At 38.8% G+C, this 24,773-nt stretch overlaps 1 protein-coding gene across 2 annotated transcripts in view; it reads left to right on the top strand.

The window, feature by feature from the left end:
• LOC136881980 (zinc finger protein 415) overlaps positions 1–24,773 on the top strand; it is a 127,454-nt gene that overhangs the window by 5,047 nt on the left and 97,634 nt on the right. The window lies entirely within an intron of this gene.

Consider the following 24,773-nt stretch of genomic DNA (forward strand, 5'->3'; position numbering starts at 1 on the left):
AATCACAAACCGAACCCCGCCCCTACCTTCACAATAGCCACTCCTCCATCCCCTCCACCAACATCCATCCACACAGCTCACATGAGCCCCAGGCGTACTTGCAGCAGAGCACAACAAATATCCAAACAAATCGGTACACAACCTCCACAGCAACAACAGTAAGTACCTTTTTTCACTTCACACATACACCCAGGCATTCCTTCATACATACGCTATACTCATATTAGCTTTTCTTTACAGATTACGACCATATAACGTGCATAGACTAGAGAAGTGTCACCACCAACTACTCTGATATTAAAACCTATCTTGCTACATCAACTTAATTTTCAAATTTTACTGACAAGAGTTCTGATAACATACTAATACAAAGTATATCAACCATAGAACATTCTCGATATTCAACTTAATCAACACAAGAACTACAAGAGGATTGAAGAATGAATGCAACGCAATATGAACTCAAATTTTAATAGACGTTTTTAAAATATACCATGTTTTAATGTGTTTAATGTGCTATATTTTTAATGTCTTATGATGTGGCATATATATTTTAATGTGTTTATGTACTCATGTCCATGCTCTATCAATAGGTTTTAGTTTATTCTAACCATCACTACTTTTAATCAGAGCTATTTTAACGCAACATACTGCAATATATTTTACTATTTTTTATCAGACATCCGGATGCTCTTAAGTAACTTCTTTGTAATTTAACCCATGACTGTAAATTTGTGTGCTAGCTGATGATGGCCAAGATAGGTCGAAACCGGTACTAGCGTAATAATTCATCCACAATAAATGTATTGATCGGTGGAACATTTTTCTTATCTATTACATTGAATCCAATCAATACGGAATATGAAACTTATAAATAATAATGAACAGGGATCAGCGAGAGGCTATCCCTCCAACAACACCCAAAAGGCCAAGGTCCGGCGATAGTACGCCATCAAGTTCGGCTACGAAACTGCCTGCCAAGAAACAGAAAGAAGAGACGGTCATGCCTTTTTTGGAAAGACTAACTTCAATCAAGGTAGCAATAATACCTAAAAGCTTTCCAGATGGGAAACTGCAGGAGGAAGACATGAAGGAACTTTCATCTGTTCTGATAGCGCAAATGAAACCTCTGTCAGACGGATGCCTTTCAGTCTCCAAGACTGGAAAGTGGAGCAATGGTACTTATCTGTGGAAATTCAGAAACTAAAAGCTGGCTGGAACACACAGTGGCCAATTACAACCCTTGGAAAGGGAAGAATTTGGAGGTGGCGGAAGCCAAGAAGGTGCTGCTGAATACTACACAGGTCATCACCAAGTTTCCTCCTCCATTTGGCAAGATGAAGATTGATGATGTGCTTGTCAGGATACATCAGCATCACACCAAACTTCCGATGAAAGAGTGGAGAGTGCTGAATGCAACAACTACTGATGACACGGGAAGGACAATTATTTTGGTCCTTAATAAAGGAAATTTTGAAGAGCTCAAGAAGAGAGGCCTTAAGGCGAAGCTTGGACTTGCGCAGATCAAATTTGAAGTAATTAAGGGAAAAACAAAACCTAGCATTGGCAAGGATGGTACTGAACAAGAGCCATGGGTAGTTAAGGGCAGAGTAGCAGGACTGGCGGAATCTGGAGGTAAGCTAATGTACGATATTACATCGAATATGCCTAGAACATGTTTACTTGTGAGCTGAAAACTCAAATGCCTTCTGTTGCAGGAACATTGTTCAAAGGACTTAGTGACGGCCAAGATAAAACTTGGAAATTGGGAAGGTCCCAGAGAAATAACCATAGGCTCTGTATACCTACCATATGACTCGACTAATCTGCCCCCCATCAGAAGAAGTTGAGAACCAAATTTGCAACGCAAAGAGTAAAGACGAACACCTAGTCCTTGGAGCAGATGCAAATTCACTCCACACGACATTGGGCAGCACAAACTGCAATGCAAGAGGTGAGTCTTTACTAGAGTTTATTAATGGAAATGAGTTGACGCTACTAAACCTAGGAAACGAGCCTACATTTATAAATAAAAATCTTAGGGAGGTAATAGACATTACACCAAGCACTAGGCATATTGCGAACTTTATTAAAGACTGGAAGATTCTGGAGGAACAATCATTGGCAGACCTCCAGCACATCCAATTTGCAATACATGCGAGACTATGTGGGATTGAGATGTACAGAGACCCAAAAAGAGCTAACTGGGATAGATACAGAGAAGTTCTAGGGAAGGCTGTACAAAAAATTCCAACTAACATGAGAGGATAGAAAGAATTGGATGAGGCAATGTAACTGTTAGAAGAGGCCATTATAGACTCATTCCACGACAACTGTCCTCTCAAAGAAAAGGAAAACGCCAAAAAAGTAAGGTGGTGGAACAACAAACTAGCCAAAATGAAAGAAAGAGGTTAGGATATTGTATAGAATATCATATGGAAATGGTATGTGGGGCGTATATAATAGGAAACTCATTGAGTATAACCTAGAGGTACGGAAATAAAAAAGAAAATCTTGGAGAGTGTTCTGTGAGAAAGTGGAATCACACAATGAAACACCAAGGCTCCAGAAGGTTCTTAAAGCAACTCATATAAATCAGGTGGGGACACTGGGGAAACCTGATGGCTTATATACTCAGGTGGGGAGGGACACGTTGGAGATGCTAATGGCGTATCACTTTCCTGAGGCTGAGGAGATGACAGAAGAAGAAACGGTTGGAACAGAGGCCAGAGCTTGAAGAGCAGACTGGAACTGTGCCAACAGAATAATAAAACACAACTATGTAAATTGGGCAGTCGACGCGTTTCACCCTATAAAGGCTCTGGGGCCAGATGAGATACTTCCGATACTCCTACGGGAAGGACTGGAGATACTTGTCAATGCCCTGATGGACCTCCTGAGAGCTAGTCGACCTTTAGGGTACATGCCGAAATCATGGTCTGAAGCGAAAGCAGTATTCATACCTAAACCTATAAGGGCAAAACCATGCCCAGGCCAAAGCATACAGACCATTATGTTTAACCTCCTTCATGCTGAAAGCAATGGAGAAAATTCTGGGTAAATATATCAGAAGAACGGTGAATCTGAATTCAACGTTACATGAAAATCAGTTTGCATATAGACCTGGCAGATCCACTGAAGTAGCACTCCACCAGTTGGTTTGTAAACTGGAGGAAAGCGTACAATATAAAGAAATTGCACTGGCAGCATTTCTAGATATAGAAGGAGCCTTCAGCAATACAACCTATGACTCTATGATTAGAGCAAGGTGAGTAAATCCGTCGTCAAATGGATTAAATCCACGTTAGACGGAAAGAAGATAAAAGCAACCCTGTTTGACAAAATGCTGACGGTTAGGGCCACCCGAGGCTGTGCTCAGGGAGGAGTTCTTTTGCCACTGCTGTGGAACCTCGTGGTGAACAAAATCAAAGCTATGCTGAACGAACAGAATTTCTATACACAAGGATACGCAGATGACCTAGTGATTGTGGTACGACGTAAGGTGATGAGTGTTATCCAGGACCTCATGCAAAGATTACTCAACCTTGTGGAGAACTGGTGTTGGAAGAACAACTATCAGTCAACCCAAACAAGATAACTCTGGTCCCTTTTACAAGAAGGAGAAAATTAGAGGGAAAGAGATTACTGAAGCTCTTTGGGCAAGATATATATATATGGAAGAACAGGCACTGCACCTAGGTGTAGTGTTAAATAAAAATCTAACCTGGAATCCACATATAGAAAGGAATATAACGGGGGCCAAGAACTTGCTGTATGCATGTAAAAGAGCCGTTGAGAAGACATAAGGCCTAAGATCATCAATGGTATAATGTGGATATCACAATGATAGACCGTTGATGGCCTATGCTGCAATCGTCTGGTGGCAGAATGTAAGTGAAGGAAATGCCGGCAGTAGATTTGATAGCCTACAGAAAATGGCATGCATAGCCATAACTGGGTCTATGAGAACTACGCCACTACGCCAACAGAAGCCTTGAATACTTTACTAGACCTCCCATCACTATGCAATTCCATAAAAGGATAGCCCAGAATGAGTTCATATATATTGGCACAGTTAGAGTGCTAGAATGCACAAAGACCCAATCTAGGACACTGTAAAATTAACAGAGTATTAACAGAGTAAGTTCTACACATTCCTTCTGCTCATATGATACCAAAGTACAACTTTGAAAAACTGTTTGAGACCCAGATAAAAAAAGAAAAGAAGACTGGGATATCAACAAATGAAGTACTGAAAAAGAAGATATAGTGATATAGTGTGGTGGACTGATGGCTCAAAGACTGTGGATGGCACAGGAGGAGGGATCCATGGGGGAAGACCAGAGAGATCAATCCAGATGAGCCTGGGCAGACACATTACAAGCTGAAATGATAGCTATCACAACATGTCTTGAAGAAAATCTGAAAATGAACTATAGGAATAAGAACATTTTCATTTTTACGGACAGCCAAGCGGCCATTAAGGCACTAGAGGCAGTCCGGATAATATCCAGAATTGTATTGCAACTCACTTCTCCTGAAGCTCTCAAAGTACATTGTCAAAATAATATGGGTACGAGGGCATGCAGGTATAGAAGGAAATGAAAAGGCAGATAAACTGGCCAGGAAAGGGGCGGAAACACATTTTGTACGCCCAGAACCTTTAAAAAAGTATGTGTGACTTGCTCTATTGGTGGAAAAATATCTAATTCCCTCCTTGGAAACTTAGAATTTCCTTTCAGAACTTGTATGTGGGATTTCCTATGGACAAGCCCACTACTAGACAGGAAAATGGGTACAAAAGAAGCAAATGGAAAACTGGAAAAATACTCCAGGTTGCAGGCTTGCAAAGGAACTGATAAAAGGACCAAATAGGAAGCATACTTAAAAACTGTTGAAACTCAGCAGAGAAAATATAAGATGGGTAGTAGGGCTGTTGACAGGACACTGCCATCTGAAAAGACACCTACATAGAATTGGAGTAATAAGAGACAGTATATGTAGGAAATGCAATGAAGCAGGGGAATCATCTGAACACATACTTTTCTAATGTGAAGTGCTGGGTAGAATCAGCTTCTCCACTCGAGGACTACCAAGTGAAGAGAGAGAAAAAATCCAGGAAGAACAACCTGCAGCTTTGTGAAGGGAGCAGATATATCTGGGTGGGAATGAAGGAAAAACTTGGTAGCAAATGATTTTAGATGTCAACGCTAATTAGGAACTAATATTCAGAGGCCCCATGAAGAAAAGAATAGAAGAAGAATAGATCACCGGGCGACTTGGCCGTGCGGGTAGAGGCGCGCGGCTGTGAGCTTGCATCCGGGAGATAGTAGGTTCGAATCCCACTATCGGCAGCCCTGAAGATGGTTTTCCGTGGTTTCCCATTTTCACACCAGGCAAATGCTGGGGCTGTACCTTAATTAAGGCCACGGCCGCTACCTTCCAACTCCTGGGCCTTTCCTATCCCATCGTCGCTATAAGACCTATCTGTGTTGGTGCGACGTAAAGCCCCTAGAAAAAAGAAAAGAATAGATCAATATGAAAAACAAAGCTGTGGTTCAAATTTCTCTTCTTTTGAAAATTATTTCCCATTATATACCAACTGTTCTCCCTAAGAACTTCTTAACAAGTGCACCACCCAGCTAACATTAATACATATTTGAGTTAAAGGGTTTTCCAAATTATAATTTAAATAACTTACTGTAAAACTGTTTGTTTAAATGATTAATTTTCCGGTGTTACGTGATGATGAACGAGCAATAGAACATGAGAAGTTCAAAATATTATTTTGTCTTGTTTGTGACAAGAACACTAAAATAGTTCAATTTTGCATTTAATGTTTATCTGTCTGATATTACTGTATTGTTAATGCTCTGAGGGGTATAAACTGAAATTTGATCATATTAATTTTTAACGTAGTATTTTCCGCCCAGCTGGCGTAAATTTCAGAGGAGAACACTAAATAATCTGTTATAGAAAGTAAGCGAACTAATGGAACTGTGCTCAAAGCTAAAACGGACACTTAGCATAAAATTTGTAGTGAATTCAACCTACATACCAAAGTTAGTCAACGTACGATCAAGCAACTGAAACAATTCTATGAAAATCATCTCTTCTCTTTGTAACTCTTTCTGGAAAAGGCTATCATATTTCAAATATTCAAGATACAGAAGTTCTGCATCAAACGCACTTGCAATATTTTGAGCTAACAGAAAATTTAACTGCTTGAACGTGGGCAGAATATTCAAGGTCAAAACAAAAAATTGAATAAATGTTGGCTTCGTGCGGCTTGGTTTATAGCTAACAGTTCCCAAGAAAGGTTTGGATGAATGCAAGAATCTTAACATGCTGCTAAATTTTTAATGCTATGTTAACAAACTGAGGTTGAATAAACCCGGCCTGATAGTTTAACAGATTGTTAGTCTTAGGCCCAGTTTATTCAACATAGTTAATGTTCAACTGCCTGTTACAATAATATAACAGTGAACTTAACCAAATTAGCTCTAAATCAACATAGGTTATGACTAAAACTCTGTTAAACTCTTAGTTAATTTCCTCTTGCTCTATAGACAAATATGAAAGAAAAAAAAATGAAAAAAACGGAGAAAGGAATGCGTTGCTGAAATTTCTTTTCTTTTGGAAATTATTTCCAAGTATATACCTATTATAGAAAGAAAGCAAACTGATGGATCTGTGTTCAAAGCTATAAGTGATACTTGGTAGAAAATTTGTAGTGAATTCAATGTGCATACTGTCGTTAGCCAACATATGATAAAGCAACTCAAAACAAGATTGTAATATCACGATGTAATATGAAAGATCCTGAATCCCTTACTTATGATCTGGTCACGTTTGTGTGTTGCAGTAAGGTGCGGTGATAGTCACGCTGGCATGTAGATGTAGAACCCTGTGTCCCTCTGATAAATAAATGTAAATAACAAATGTATACTTGTTAATAACCGTAGAATGATATAATATTCCTAATTATGTAATAAATGAACAACTTCTCCCACTAAATATTTCATATTTCCTTTTATTAGTTTTAGTTTTTGGTTAGTAATACTTAAATCAAACCAGTGACTGGATGTAGTGCACAAGCAAAGTCCAAAAGCATATGAAGAAGAAGAAATATATGAAATTCATCCCTTCCATTTCTCTTTCTGGAAAAGGCCTACCATATTCCAATTACACAAGTTCTGCATCTAATGCTCTTGCATATTTTGAGCTAACAGAGAATTTAATTGCTTGAGCCTAGACAGTTAGTTAACTGAGAGTTTAACAGATTGTTAGTCTTAACCAATGTTAATGAAATGCTAATTTGGTTAACATGCAGTTAAATGCTAGCTGAAGTTTAATAAACCGGGCCTCAGATAACTTAACTGCTCAAGTTCAAGCAGTTAAATTCTCTGTTAACTCTAGATATGGCAAATGCATTGGATGGAGAACTTCTGTATCTTGAATATTTGGAATATGATAGGCTTTTTTTCCTGAAAGAAAAACAGACTCTTCTAGATTCTCACTGATCGTGATTCTTGTGAGAGTTAACTAACAGTTCCGAGGAAATGTTTGGATAAACACAAAAATCTTCACATGCTGCTACATTTTTAATGCTATGTTAACAAAGAGTGCATTAGTGTTCCCACTCTGATGAGTCTAGTGTCAGAACTAAGATGAAACACTGGTTAATAGAGCAAACGCCTGAAAAGCCTTACATCTTATCTGTTTTTTGACATGCTCTATTGGTGGAAAAATATTTAATTCCCTCCTTGGGAACTTAGAATTTCCATTTGGAATTGCTGGGCGGGCAATAATTCCATTGTGGAGTTTTATCTCCCGTATGCAGTTATCAGACTGTGCCTCTTATATAGGGCTTATGTTAAGTTCACCTGCATACACCCCAGCATCAGTGGGTAGGGTCTGACACATCCCACTCTGATGAGTCTAGTGTCAGACCTAAGACGAAATGCTGGTTAATAGAGCAAACACCTGAAAAGCCTTACATCTGAACTGTTTTAAGATTTTATTATCCACTACTCAAGCTTAATGACATTGTAACAAAGTTTAAATGATCCAAATCTTACCTGGAATTTCTTGTAGAGGAGAGATGTGTTCATTACAACAGCCAGGGACCCGCCAACCCACCCGCAGAAGTACACTTACTTTTATAACCTAATAAAATGTGGCATGCACCATTGTCCCTTAGTTCAGCAGCTACCACCACTGTCATTGGCTGAGATATAAACAGAAATTACATCATTCCCACAAATCAACACACATAGATTCTGTTGCCAACCCATGCAGAATTAAGTCAGGAGGTTAATAAAAGCTGTAAAGAAAACAGTGAGTAATACAGAAGACAATATTTTCCTTGAAAACTTACCTTAATGCACCCTCTTGTCTAACGAGATTGCTGTTTTGATTGGGAATTCTGCGAGGTACCTATAATTTAGTATTCTTTCTACCAAATCGTTAGGCATCACTGCTTGTCCCTTTTTGCCATTGTTGAATGTAGAATGCGCTGCTGCCACCGTAAAGAATTCTTGAGATCTGTTGCCTGGTTCAGAGCCCTGATCTGGGGTTTGTGGCCCCAGGCTCCTTTTGCTCCACCACAATGCTTTTGTATTAGCTGGATCTAACAATGTAGACCAGTGGTGCTGTCCTTATTTCCTAAGTTGGCAGGCGTGTGCAGTCATGGTGTCCAAAAATGTAAACATAGACAGTCATACCGTGCCTAGCCTCCTTTGTGAACCATGTGATCTTACTGCTGTAGGGAGGTTTGTAAGTCCCATTGAAGCAGGTAGCTGAGCGTGAGGTTTACCAATATCATATGTGTATCTGTTGAGAGACCATACTAGTGAATGGTTCATCTAAAGGTGGGTAGCAGCCTTTCAGAAGTTTCAAGGGTGAGAGTCTGGATAATTGACTGTGATGGCCTTGTAATAATGTTTAACACAGCTTAGCTATCTTGACACTGCTAGCTGTGCCTAACTCCCCAGGACATGCAGCTCTCTCTGTTTGAATGAATGATGTACTGATGATGGCTTGCTCCAGGATAAAATATTCTGGAAATAAAATAGTTTGCCATTTGGATCTCCAGGTGGGAACTACACGAGAGGGATAATCGTCAGGAAGAATACTGAGATTCTGTGAGTCAGAACATAGAATGTTAGAAGTCTGAAACATTGTGATAGGTTAGAGAATCCAAAAAGGGAAATCAATAGACAAAAATTGGATGTAGTTGGTAGAAAGGGCAGGATATTTTGTGAGGCAACTACAGAAATATCAACACAAAATCAAACAGGGGAAATGCAGGGGTTTGTTTAATAATGAATAAGAATATAGGCAATGGGTAAACCACTATGACCACCGTTGTAAATGATTATTGTTGTGAAGTTAGATACCAAACTGATTCCCTCCATAATAGTGCAGGTCAATGTGTCTACTAGTTCAGCAGATGATGTAGAAATTGAAAGAATGTGGACGATCCAATACAGTATGAAAAAGGAGCTGAGAATGTAATCGCGATGGGAGACTGGAATGCAGTTTTAGGTCAATGAAGAGAAGGTAATATAGAGGGAGAAATCAGGGTGGGACAGAGAAATGGAATAGGAAGTTGTTAATACTTGGTTCAAACACCACAAACGTGTATACGTGGACAAGACCTGGAGACACTGGAAAATATCAAATAGACTCTATTGTGATTAGGAAGAGATTCAGAAACCAAGTGTTAGATCGCAAAACCTTCCAGAAAGCAGACATGGACTCTGACTCTTTTGGTCATGAAGTGCCATCTGAAGCTGAAGAAATTAAAGAAAGGAATGCCAGGAGATGAGATGTAGACAAGTTGAAGGAGAGAAGAATTAGGCATTATTTCAAGGAACTTGTTGCACAAGGACTAAATGAAAAAAGCCGAAGGAAACACAGTAGAGGAAGAATGGATAGTTGTGAAGGATGTGATCAGCAGGGCTGCTGAAGAAAGGTAAGATTAGGTACGAATCAGTGGATAAGTGAGGAGATACTAGACCAGGCTGGCAAATAGTGAAAGTACAAGATTGCAAATCCAAGGAGTGAAGAAAAGATTTGAGGAAATTGAAGAATGAAGTAAATGGAAAGTGCAGGAGAGCAAAAGAAGAATGGCTGAAAGAGATGTGTAAAGATGTTGAAGTTTGTATGATCCTAGTAAAGGTAGATGTTGCATACAGGAAAACCAAGGAAACCTTTGAAGAAGGGAAAACTAGACAAATGATTATTAAGAGTTCTGGTGGAAGACCACTTCTATGGAAGGAAGACGAGGCAGAAAAATGACGGAATTTATTAAACAATTGTATCAAGGGAAAGAGTAGATGATAAAGTTGTGGAACAAGTAGAGGCTGTCGATGCTGATGAAATAGGTTACTCAACTTTGAGGTTGGAATATGACAGAGCTTTGAGAGACTTATATAGGAACAGGGTACCTGGAATTGATAACAACCTCAAAATTGCTATCAAGAGCCTTAGGAGAAACCAGCCTGGCAAGATTATTTCAATTAGTGTGATACAGGAGTAGCAGCATCCGATTTTAGGCAAAATGTTGTTATACCTACTCCCAAGAAAGTAGGTGCTGACAAATGTGAAAACTACTGCACCATTAGTTTAGTATCTCATGCTTGCAAAATTTTAACATGTACAGAAGAATAGAAAGACTAGTTCAAGCTGAGTTGAGAGAATGTCAGTTTGGGATCTGAAGATATGTAGGAACACATGAAGCAATCCTGACTTTGTCTGATCTTGGAGGATCAATTTAACATGCTAGCTGCAAGGAGGTCTGACCAGATCAACACCCGAGGTAAATATAAAACTTCCCACCAGTCATGACCATGTCTCCTGAATTCACTTGGTGCAATCTAGTAGAGCTTATGAAAACTATGATAGCAGTAGAGATTTTGGGCCATGTCAGTGACACCGAGGGAGTCAACAAAATATTCCGCTTCCAGAATGACACCATATGAGACATACTTGTGCTGGCCCAATTGGATGGGCCATACAACTTTACACAACATTATTATTATTATTATTATTATTATTATTATTATTATTATTATTATTATTATTATTATTAATTTTCCATTAATTGTAGGTACAATTTAGGGATGGTGAATGGAGAAAGGGCACAGCCTCACATACGCGAAAGTGCCTCCATCACCACTTGAAATTACAATATTCAAACATACAATTACATTCTACATAGTGTGCTTATTTACAGTTATCGTATTTACATAAGCATATTTACATAATACTCAAATAATTACACTCACACACACAGACTCTCTATCTCTCTCTCTCTCTAGAATCCCCACATATACTTTAGCTAGGCCGGCTCACTCATACCCGCATACAGTCTCACTTACTCAGGATCCCATAAACTTTCATCTGTCCTGTGACAGAATTAAAGTTAAAAAAAACCCCTCCCTTATTATGCTTTTTGACTTGGTAATCTATATCTTTGAAATTGGTGAAACTGTACTTTCGCCAAAGCATTGGCTAAAATTATTTAATCAACGCTTGCGGGCCTGTTATGCTCTGCACAGTCTCGGAACAGTTATGTACTCACCATCTGATCGCTTATCCTTGGTGCGTGTGCGCATGCAACTTACCTGGCCTGCCCAGACGATTTTAAGCATGGCTTGGTAAAGGGAAGGTTGTTGATCGCCGACTAGAGAAGATGGAGGTTGGTTGTGCTTTGTACTCACACTTTCACGTGAACTCAAGAACCACGATGGACAAAGGATAGAAGGAACTATCCTTCCGGGGCATTTTCCGGAGGTTTGTTTTAATTTCTTCTAGAGTATTTTGGTAACTGATACATCCTCCAAAATTTATTTTATTATATATTGGAACATGTGATTATCTCATAGCCTCGTGGTCTCCTGTATTGGATATCTCATCAGAAACTTCAAGACTGTAAGTTCTGCATTATTTGTTAATCTGGGAGTTGCTTTGAGCTGGGAACCTTGCCTCTTCAACTGCAATTGATCTCGTTTTAAAAGGATTGATTTACGTTTGGTTTTCAAGAAGTTCCAAAACAGTGTTTTGATTCTGGGAGAAATGACTTTCATTTAATCACTAATGTTTACGGAATTCTGGTGTAGAAGCTATGCCTAACATGTTTCTAACCTGTTAAAAGTTTTTTTAAAGGGTTAATGAATTTTATGTTATTCTTCGTTTATATCTTAACTACATTATGATTTTTCTGGGCATTTTAAATTCAAAAATAATAATGTTAATTTTGCTGTGAGGCAAAATAGCGAGGAAGTTCTCACAAGGACTTTGTAATTGCAATTTTTTTCCCTGTTCCTTTTGGGGTTTTATGGTTTTTCTTCCTTATTTTGTCCCTTTTTGGGTTCCTTACTCATCCGTTTTTCTTTTGTTTTTCCCTATTTGCATTGTCGTGCTTGTGTCTTGTGATTGGGTTTTCCTAGTAGGCCTAGTTATGGCGCTGCCCTGGCGGTTTGGTGATGATTATTATTTTGGTGTCGCGTTTTGCATTGTGTTGACTAGATACCCGGTTTGGTGTTCATTAATTTTTTTTTTCTGTTCGATTCCTTGGGGGGTTTATTTCCTTCCTGTACCTTTTTGCTATTTCTGTGGTTATTTGGGATGAGTTTCCTTGTGAAAACTCCTTGAGTAGTAAGTCTCTAATCTAGTAAATATCAGTTTATTGTAAAATGTTAAACTGGTGTACCAAGGATAAGAGACCTTCAAAGGGTATTTAATATGCAAGACCAAGGTCTGTGAATGTGAACAAATTGTTTAAAAGGGTTGTTTAAAATCTTGCAGGGGTATCGGCCGATTCCTGCGCACGCTCGTTAACTGTTAAAAAAAAAAAAAAAAAAAAAAAAAAGATGTTTTGAGGATGTTCAGTTTTAAATTTTGCTCAATTATGTTCCTAAATAAAATCTCATTCTTAATTTAAATGGTATTGTGTTGTTCTTGGAGTAGTTAATCAGATTTTTTTACAGTAACCACGTTCCATGGTTTGTTATCACCTGCACTGTTCATGGTAAGTTCCTTTTAATTTATATTCTTTTCCTTCTTGTTGTGCTGTCTTGGTGATATGTGCTTCTACCTTTGGTTTATTTATTGGCTGTCCGGTCTGGGCGATTTGGGGAGATCGTAGGACTGGTACAGTCCTTCCACTCATACTCAACATTCACACAGTAGAAAAATTACGTTATGCACAGAAGGTTTCGTTATATATACAGCCGTTTTACCATTACATACATACATCTTCATTACAGACTGTTATGCCTTTCAGCATTCAGTCTGCAAGCCTCTGTGAATTTACTAAACGTTGCCACAATCCTCAATTTGCAACTAGTGTTTGGCCTCATTTAGTTCTATACCTCTTATCTTTAAATCGTTAGAAACCGAGTCTAACCATTGTCGTCTTGGTCTACCTCTACTTATCTTACCCTCCATAGCAGAGTCCATTATTCTCCTAGGTAACTTATCCTCCTCCATTCGCCTCACATGACCCCACCACCAAAGATGGTTTATGCGTAGAGCTTCATCCATCAAGTTCATTCCTAAATTAGCCTTTATCTCCTCATTCCGAGTACCCTCCTGCCATTGTTCCCACATGTTTGTACCAGCAATCATTCATGCTACTTTCATGACTGTTACTTCTAATTTATGAATAAGATATCCTGAGTCCACCCAGCTTTCGCTCCCGTAAAGCAAAGTTGGTCTGAAAACAGACCAGTGTAAAGATAGTTTCGTCTGGGAGCTCACTTCCTTCTTACAGAATACTGTTGATTGCAACTGCGAGCTCACTGCATTAGCTTTACTACACCTTGATTCAATCTCACTTAGTATATTACCATCCTGGGAGAACACACAACAATACTTGAAATTATCGACCTGTTCTAGCTTTGTATCACCAATCTGACATTCAATTCTGTTGATTTTCTTACCTACTGACATCAATTTAGTCTTTGAGAGGCTAATTTTCATACCATACTCATTGCACCTATTTTCAAGTTCCAAGACATTAGACTGCAGGCTTTTGGCACAATCTGCCATTAAGACCAAGTTGTCAGCATAGGCCAGACTGCTTACTACATTTCCACCTAACTGAATTCCTCCCTGCCATTTTATACCTTTCAGCAGATGATCCATGTAAACTACGAACAGCAAAGGTGAAAGATTACAGCCTTGTCTAACCCCTGTAAGTACCCTGAACCAAGAACTCATTCTACCATCAATTCTCACTGAAGCCCAATTGTCAACATAAATGCCTTTGATTGCTTTTAATAATCTACCTTTAATTTCATAGTCCCCCAGTATGGCGAACATCTTTTCCCTCGGTACCCTGTCATAGGCTTTCTCTAGATCTAGGAAACATAAACACAACTGCCTATTCCCCTCATAGCATTTTTCAGTTACCTGGCGCATACTGAAAATCTAATCCTGACAGCCTCTCTGTGGTCTGAAACCACACTGGTTTTCATCCAACTTCCTCTCAACGACTGATCGCACCCTCCCTTCCAAGATGCCAGTGAATACTTTGCCTGGTATACTAATCAATGAGATACCTTGATAGTTGTTGCAATCCTTCCTGTTCCCTTGCTTATAGATAGGTGCAATTATTGCTTTTGCCCAATCTGAAGGTACCTTACCAACACTCCACGCTAATTTGACTACTCTATGAAGCCATTTCATCCCTGCCTTCCCACTATACTTCACCATTTCATGTCTAATTTCATCTATTCGTGCTGCCTTATGACAATGGAGTTTATTTACCATCCTTTCCACTTCCTCAAGCATAATTTCGCCAACATCATTTTCCTCCTCCCCATGACCTTGGATGTTCACGACACCACCAGGATGATTTCCTTTTACATCGAGAAGATGTTCAAAATATTCCTTAATGGTTATGAATTTCATGTTTTTGGTCCATATTGAATAATATATGAGTAATAATAATAACAACGTAAACGTTTCCACCTTTTCAATACTAAAATATATTCACAAAATTATAAATTACACGGTACTAGTTTCGACCCATCTAGGGGTCATCATCAGCCGTATTGGAGCAAAGATCACTTTTGGCGAAATCCTAAGAAAATGTTATTTTAAAGAATAACAAGTGAAATGAGATGTTATTATGGTAATAGTTAATAAAACAAGGAATATACATACTAAGAGGTTTTTAACAAAGAATAAAGTATAAATGGGGTGTTGTAAAAATTATAATCATGGAAATCAGTAAGTTCTTGTATTGAAATGACATATATAAAATTATATGTGGCTTAGGAAGAGGGCTTAAGGTGGGGCTGAAGGGTGCGGGAGAAAGTGTAATTGTCTTGGAAAAGTACCTTTGATTAAATTTAGGATTGAGTTTAGGTTGGCTGCATTATTGTTTCTGAGGAAAGTGATAAATAGATCGAAGAGTATGTTGGGTTTCTCTGAGATTTCATTGAGATTGTGACTGGCATTAAAGTATTGGTCTAGGTGTATGTAGTAATTTTCCATTATGTTGAATAAAGGGCCCTTGTTTGCTAATACGAGGATGTCCATGTCTTGTTCAATATTGGTGACATTATGGTTATAATCTTGCATGTGTTGGCCGATGGCTGAAAACCTGTTGTATTTTATTGCGTTAGTGTGCTCGTGGTATCTGATAATGAAGTTTCTCCCGGTTTGCCCGATGTAGGTTTTTTTACAGGTGGAACATTTGATCCTATAAACTCCTGATTTTAAAAAACTGCTGGTCTTGTTGATGTGTGAAGTATTGTATAAAACGTTCATGTTCTTATTGTTGGTTTTGAAGGCTATTTTAACGCCTTGTTTCTTAAAGATGTTGGTTAACTTGTAGATATCATTGTTGAACGTGAAGGTGGAAAATGTTAGAGGTTTGGTTATTTCTTTTTTGAGGGTAGTTTTTGGGCGATGTTTGTGTTTATTGATTATCCTTTCTATAAAATGATTGCTGAAGCCGTTGAATTTTGCGATTCCGCGGATTGTGTTGAGTTCGTTTTTTAGATCTTTATTGGACATAGGTAAGCTGAAGGCTCGGTGAACTAGGCTGTTGTATGGGGCTCGTTTGGGGGACTGGGGGTGCACTGAATCTTGGCGAATGGTGAAGGCTGTTTGAGTGGGTTTTCTGAAAATTTTATAACTGAAAGAATCCGAGTTTCTAGTGATGGTTAAATCTAGAAAGTTGATTTTTTGATTTGATTCGGATTCTAGTGTGAATTTGATATGAGGATCAATATTGTTGAGTCTTAAGAGGGTGGTGGGTGCGTTAATTGATTTCTCATTCATGATTACAAAGACATGTCTTCCGAATCAAATCAAAAAATCAACTTTCTAGATTTAACCATCACTAGAAACTCAGATTCTTTCAGTTATAAAATTTTCAGAAAACCCACTCAAACAGCCTCCACCATTCGCCAAGATTCAGTGCACCCCCAGTCCCACAAACGAGCCATATACAACAGCCTAGTTCACCAAGCCTTCAGCATACCTATGTCCAATAAAGATCTAAAAAACGAACTTAACACAATCCGCGGAATCGCAAAATTCAACGGCTTCAGCAATAATTTTATAGAAAGGATAATCAATAAACACAAACATCGCCCAAAAACTACCCTCAAAAAAGAAATAACCAAACCTCTAACATTTTCCACCTTCACGTTCAACAATGATATCTACAAGTTATCCAACATCTTCAAGAAACAAGGCGTTAAAATAGCCTTCAAAACCAACAATAAGAACATGAACGTTTTATACAATACTTCACACATCAACAAGACCAGCAGTTTTTTTAAATCAGGAGTTTATAGGATCAAATGTACCACCTGTAAAAAAACCTACATCGGGCAAACCGGGAGAAACTTCATTATCAGATACCACGAGCACACTAACGCAATAAAATACAACAGGTTTTCAGCCATCGGCCAACACATGCAAGATTATAACCATCATTTCACCAATATTGAACAAGACATGGACATCCTCGTATTAGCAAACAAGGGCCCTTTACTCAACATAATGGAAAATTACTACATACACCTAGACCAATACTTTAATGCCAGTCACAATCTCAATGAAATCTCAGAGAAACCCAACATACTCTTCGATCTATTTATCACTTTCCTCAGAAACAATAATGCAGCCAACCTAAACTCAATCCTAAATTTAATCAAAGGTACTTTTCCAAGACAATTACACTTTCTCCCGCACCCTTCAGCCCCACCTTAAGCCCTCTTCCTAAGCCATATATAATTTTTTTATATATGTCATTTCAATACAAGAACTTACTGATTCCCATTTATACTTTATTCTTTTTTTAAAACCTCTTAGTATGTATATTCCTTGTATTATTAACTATTACCATAATAACATCTCATTTCACTTGTTATTCTTTAAAATAACATTTTCTTAGGATTTCGCCAAAAGTGATCTTTGCTCCAATACGGCTGATGATGACCCCTAGATGGGTCGAGACTAGTACCGTGTAATTTATAATTTTGTGAATATATTTTAGTATTGAAAAGGTGGAAACGTTTACGTTGTTATTATTATTACTCAAAATATTCCCTCCACCTCTCTAGTGATTCCCTTGGATCTATTATGAGTGCACCTGAATTACTCAAAAACACTGTTCATTTCCTTTTTCCCTCCCTTCCTAAGATTCTTTATTACAGTCCAGAAAGGTTTCCCTGCTGCTTGACCTAGCCTTTCCAGGTTGTTACCAAAATCTTCTCATGACTTCTTTTTGGATTCAACATATATTTGTTTCGCTCTGTTTCTTTCATCTACGGACAAATCCCTGTCTGCCTCGGCCCTTGTTTGGAGCCATTTCTGATAAGCCTTCTTTTTATGTTTACAAGCTGCTCTCACTTCATCATTCCACCAAGATGTCCGCCTTTTCCCATCTTTACACACAGTTGTTCCTAGGCATTCCCTTGCTGTTTCTACTACAGCATCCCTGTATGCCACCCATTCACTTTCTATATCCTGAACCTGCTTACTGTCTACTGTTCGTAACTTCTCACTAATCATATCCGTGTACTTCTGTCTAATTTCCTCGTCCTGGAGATTTTCTACCCTAATTCGTTTGCAGATAGATTTCACTTTCTCTACCCTAGGCCTAGAGATACTTAGTTCACTACAGATCAGATAGTTGTCTGTATCATTGAAAAATCCCTGGAAAACTCGCACATTCCTAACAGATTTCCTGAATTCGAAGTCGGTTACGATATAGTCTATTATGGATCTGGTACCCCTAGCCTCCCATGTGTAGCGGTGAATAGCCTTATGCTTGAAGAATGTATTGGTAACGGCTAAACTCATAATAGCACAGAAGTCCAGCAAAAGCTTCCCATTCCCTTTAGCTTCCATATCTTCCCCACATTTACCAATCACCCTTTCGTATCCTTCAGTTCTATTCCCAACTCTCGCATTGAAATCGCCCATTAGCACTATTCTATCCTTGCTGTTGACCCTGACCACGATGTCACTCAAAGCTTCATAAAACTTGTCAACTTCATCCTCATCTGCACCCTCACATGGGAATACATGGACACAATTCTAGTCCTAGTTCCTCTAACTGACAAATCTACCCACATCATTCGCTCATTTACGTGCCTAACAGAAACTATGTTGCGAGCAATGGTATTCCTGATAAAGAGCCCTACCCCAGATTCTGCCCTTCCCTTTCTAACACCCGTCAAGTACACGTTATAATCTCCTATCTCTTCCTCGTTATCTCCCCTTACCCGAATATCACTTACTCCTAGCACATCCGGATGCATCCTCTTTGCTGACTTGGCCGGTTCTACTTTCTTTCTTTCATAAGCCCCATTAATATTGATAGCTCCCCATCGAATTCCATTTCGTTAGCCAAGTTGTTTCCAAGGAGTCCCTTGCCTGTCAAATGGGAGTTGGACTCCATTACTTCCATAGGTCCGAGGCTTGCTTAAAATTTTCTGAGCTTGGTAAATTCATAAAGCAGGTTGCTACCCTACTTGCATATAGTCCAAGTGAGGATCTCTCCTCTAACGGGTTATGGACCACCGGTGGATTGTATAGTCCTAGCGGCCTGAGCACAAGGAGGGCCAGGACTCAGATTATGTCTGAGATGCCCACTCCCATTCTATAGCAACTGGTATCCCGACTCTCAGGACCACTTATTAGGCCACTCAGCCATTGCCCATGGTTCACGAACTAGGACGTGACTACAGTAACCCACAAACATGAACCACCACGTTTTACTTATTTACAAAAATTTTCAGCAGGTAATTCTTTTATCTGTGGTGGGAGTTCATTCCACAGCCAAGCAGAACAACTAAAGAAGCCTCTTTGATATGATGCTGTTCTCTCAAATGGAGGAAAAAGGGACACACCTTGACCTCTTTGAGCGGAGTGATAGTTCAGCTGTAAGCGGTTGAAAGGGTTGATATGAATGTTACCTGTGAGGGATTTTCTCAGGAAAGCAATATCTGTTTGTTTACAGAGAGTTGTTATGGAGGGCGGTGACCTGGCTTATTTAAATGACCATGTTGAGTAATTAGTCATTCTGCTCGGCATTGAACTCCCTCTAGTTTCATTATGTTCTCCACTGTAGTAGGGTGCCAAGAAGGAAACCCGTACAACAGTATTGGCCGTACTAATGACAAATAGGCTGTCTGAACTGCTTTCTTCCTGGCTCCCAGTAGAGATCTGCGGATGAATCCCAGGACTCTGTATGCTTTGCACCTTATTTCCTCAACATGCTTTTTCCATTTTAAAATGCTGCGAATGTGAATGCCAGCAATTTTATTGAGGTGCAAGGCATCAGGTTTTTACCACACAGTGAAATTTGGTGTTGTAACTGTGATCTTGCTCTAGTTAAGCAGATATATTTACATTGTGATATATTAGACTGGTCCAGGGAATGTTGCCACTCATCAGCTCGATAGCTGCAGTAGCTTAAGTGCAGCCAGTATCCAGTATTCGGGAGATAGTAGGTTCGAGCCCCACTGACAGCAACCCTGAAAATGGTTTTCCATGGTTTCCCATTTTCACACCAGGCAAATGCTGGGGCTGTACGTTAATTAAGGCCATGGCCGCTTCTTTCCCACTCCTAGCCCTTTCCTGTCCCATCATCGCCATAAGACCATTCGTGTTGCTGCAACGTAAAGCAATTAGCCACTCATCAGTTACTGTTATTAAAAGTGTAGTACAGGATCTTCCAGGCGTTCCGTGCATTTACATAAACCAGATGTAATAGAGATTGGGCAATAGTTGTCTACATTTTCCTGTCACCGTCTTTGAATGCGGGAATGGCATTTGCATTCTTCCATTCTTCTGGCACAGTTGCACTGTTCATTGAAATTTTAAGTATTGCACAAAGAGAATGTGCTAAAGATTCTGCGCAGCAGCAGAGAATTCTGGCCAGCACATTATCGGGGCCATTCGCAGCATGATGTCTAGTTCTCTGAAGACTTGTTGTGACCTCGTTAGCAGTGAAGTACAAGCTAATTAGGGGCAGAAAGGGAGGGGTTGTCCTTGTGGTGAACATGTCTTCATCCTTGTCAGCAGTGCTGAAGTTATTTTTAAATTTACTGTTAAATGTGTGTGCTGTTTCTTGGGGAGAGGAAACTGATAGTCCGTTATACTTGAAAACGGATGGAGCACTGTTGCTGCTTTTATTTCTGATGAAAGTCCATAGCTCTTACTATTGGAACTAAGGCTGTAGATATATGAACTGTAGGCATCACAGATTAATGATTTGAGTTTGTTCCTAGCCAGTTTGTACTTCTCCCAGCTACTGTCACTTGGGTCTTCCTTCCCTCATTATTATGTTTTATAGGCAACATATAGGGATGGCAAAACAGGTATGAAAGGAGAGGGGAGCCAAAATTGGTTCACAGCTAAAGTGCTAGGAAGGGCAAGCCCACATGCATGGCATTTGTAAATCTAAACAATGTTTGGATATTTGAGAGATGTTGATTGGAGACTCTGAAGGTGATTGGAATTAGATTCTGGGAAAGGAGGATTATCTAAAATCTGCATAAAAATCAGTCTGCAGTGATTAGGGTTGAGGACTATGAAAAAAGAAGTAGCAATCCAGAAAGGAGTGAATAAAGGTTGCAGTTTGTCCCCTCTCCTTTTCAGTGTTTATATAGAACAGGCAATAAAGGAAATCAAAGTTGAATTTGGAAGGGGAGGTCACAATCCAAGGAGAGGATATCAAAAGTCTGAGATTTGTCTGAATCTGCAGAAAGTCTGGAGAAATGGCTGAATGGTACAGACACAGTCTTGGAGAAGTAGTACAGGATGGAGGGCAAGGTCGGGTGATGCAGGAAATGAAGTCTTAAGGAAAGTAGGTGAATGTTGTTACATGGGTAGTAGAATAACTAAATGGCAGAATAATGACATAAAATGCAGACTAACACCAGCAAGCATGGCCTTTTGTAAGAAAAGAAATTTGCTCACTTTGGATATTGATGTAGGAATTAGAAAGATGGTTTTGAAGACTTGTCTAAATTGTGGCATTCTATGGAAGTGAAACATGGAGAATAATGAGCTCAGAAACAAAGAGAACAGAAGATTTTGAAATGTGGTGTTACAGAAGAAGTCTGGAGGTGGGATGGATAGATTGTATCATGAGAGAAGAGCCAAAATGGTGAGAGGAGAATGATAGGGCACATCTTAAGGATGTGCTCAGTTGGTTTCTGAGGGGAGTGTAAACCATGATTATGACAAACAGATTAGAGATTGAGGAGTGGCAGTGTAAAGGTTAGCACAGGACAGGGTGGCTTGCAATCTGCATCAAACCAGTCTAAGGACCTATGACCCAAACAACTGAACTTCAAGAGGTGCCTGCCGATATTAAGCTAATGTAGTGTAGTAAAACTTTGCCTAACATATGCTAAAGATAATTCATTGGTGATAAATTTTGAAACCCTACATGCACTGTAAAGGAGCTAATGGTGAAATATTTCAAGTTCATTAAGTTTCATGGGATTAACATCAATAGTTGGTAGCATTGTCCTCCATTCCTGTTGCAGTGTTTTCTGATAGATCTAGTTCAGGGCACATTCTGAAGTGCTACTATTTATGAATATGCAAATTTCGACAGATACATCTTGATTTTATGAATTTGAAATGTTTCCTGAACTTAGCATGTATCTGTTCTTCTTTCTTTCTTTTGCTTGAATTTGTTCTTTAATTAACAGTGAGCAAGATTTTTAAACAGAATTTCAGCTTGTAGTCTGCTTAAATCTTCAAGCTTACTGCATTAGGCAACTTTAGGAATCCTACAGGGACAGTAATAAGTCATACTATGTCTAGAGAAGGTAGGGTGATTGCTTCACTTCATTATTTACATCTCTCATTTGTGAGAAATGTCAAAAACCAGCCTCAGATATACTGGTGCATAATGGTTCATTGGGCTTATAATACTAACTGGGGTATACTACCTCATAATTATTAGGACTTCTATCAGAGTGTAGCCCAGTTACCTGTACTTGATCTTCATTTCTTCAATTACTGTATATGCATAGATAAGAACATCATGTAATTTCACAGAAGATATTTCACATTATTGAACAGAAGTGTTGCCTTAATAATAATATGCAGTAAAACAGAAATAAATGGTTAAGGATATGTAAAATTTACAATATGAATACCTTGGAAAGGACCAGTTTTGAATTGCTACCCTCCAGAAATTGTATGATTTTTAATGGTTTCTGAAATATTTTCAATGGAAAGCAATGATTGTACTAATGTATGGAATATTTAGAAAGTTTTGTTTAAAAAGGAAGCTATATTTTCCAGTGTTGACTTTGTCAAATGTAACTTAAAAGTTTTCCATTCTGTCAAACACATGATTTCAATAAAAATTATAACACTATAACATACCTGTGAAACGAATACACACTATTAAATAAGCAAAGACATGTTTCATTCTACAGATTCTATCAAATCACTTAAATCATGCACATATATATGTATAGTATTGTTTATGATGCGTAAACTTGTCATTGATTGAAAGTCTGGTTACTGCTTCCAGACTGTCCAGAAGCAGTGCTTGTAAACAGCACACAGTGGTTCGGCAGATTAGATAGGTACAGTAGTATTTCATTAAGTTAAGACATGAACAATCATTGACAAGTTTGTGCAACATAAACAGTATTGTACATATTTATGCATGATTTAAGTATTTGATAGAATCTGAGGATGTTCTTGTAGAAAGAAACATGTCATTCTTTGTTTAATAGCATGTTTGACAGACTGGAAAGCTTTTAAGTTATATTTAGAAAGATTACACTTTCCTCTATAAAAAATAAATTTAAATAATCATACAAATACACAAAGCAAGTTGGTCATGCAACTGTGAGCTTGCATTCAGGAAACAGTGGGTTCAAACCTCACTGTTGGCAGCCCTGAAAATGGTTTGCTATTTTCATACCAGGCAAATGCTGGGACTGTACCTTAAGACCATGGCCACTTCCTTCCCACTCCTAGCCCTTTCCTATCCTGTTGCCTGTCAATACATACTAAGATCTAACACTATAAAACTGTAACTTTCCCAGGAACCACTAAAGCTTCTGAAACTCTGTTCCAAATTGAAAATGAAAGGAGGACTGATTAGTTCCCCAAAACTGAAAGAAGATTCATCAGAACTTGCATAGATAACATCAGGTCAAAGGAGTCTGGAGACTACTTCCTAATGAAACTTTCGAGAGAATGACCAATTTATCAGCACAGTGAAGAAGAAAAGAATCGTATTTCTTTCACAACTTGTGACAACAAAAATTGATGAATCTTAAAAAGAAGACAGGAGGGGAATGGATCTATGAAATCCAACAAACTTTCAAAGCCATTGGAGTCAAGGCAGCAAATCCTGAAAATAATACAGATTTTTAGCAGAAATGATGCATAGAAGGGCTATATTGATTTCAGATAAATTGAGAAAATTACTATCACAACAAATCAAAAAGTACTGGGCAGATCACAATAAACAAGCAGTACAGCCTTCAAAGAGAAATTGAACGTGGAACAGCTCAAGTGGTCCAATGTGGCCAATGAAGCTAATAATAGTAATAATGACAGACTTACAACCCTAGATAGTAAGAAAATATTAATATGTTTTGTTGCAAAATGCATCAGTAGTGACTTTAATAAATAACAGTATGAAAGTTAGCATTTGTTAATCCTGCAAATCACAAAATAATTGCAACATGCAAAACCAAAGATAACTGCAAGATGTTGTGTTAGCAGGCAGAGTTTCTTCAGTGTATGGTTAGCAATGTGGACTGAAACCAACAGTTGGAAATAACTATAAGCCACTAGCTTCTGTGCCAACGGCCGTAGCCGTGTTGAAACACCGGATCTCGTGAGATCTCCGAAGTTAAGCAACATTGGGCATGGTCAGGAGTTGGATGGGTTGCCATGCGCTGTTGGTGGGGGGTAAGGGAATGGAGGAGCGGAAAGGAACTGGCCACCCTACCGCACATAAACTCCGGCTCAGGAATTCCTCTGCGGAGGTTCGGACCTGCCTTCGGGCAGAACAACCGTTACCTACTAGCTTCAGTAGTAACCTAGATGTTAGGCCCCTTTAAGCAACAACCATTGTGTGCTTCAAGTTATAGTAACAGCCATGAGCCATATATGCTGCCTGCCCAGCAATTATAATAATAATAATAATAATAATAATGCTATTTGCTTTACTTCCCACTAACTACTTTTTGAGTCTTTGGAGATGCCGAGGTGCCGGAATTTAGTCCCGCAGAAGTTCT

Source organism: Anabrus simplex, chromosome 10 (genome assembly GCF_040414725.1).
Source record: "Anabrus simplex isolate iqAnaSimp1 chromosome 10, ASM4041472v1, whole genome shotgun sequence".
In the NCBI taxonomy this organism is placed as follows: domain Eukaryota; kingdom Metazoa; phylum Arthropoda; class Insecta; order Orthoptera; family Tettigoniidae; genus Anabrus; species Anabrus simplex.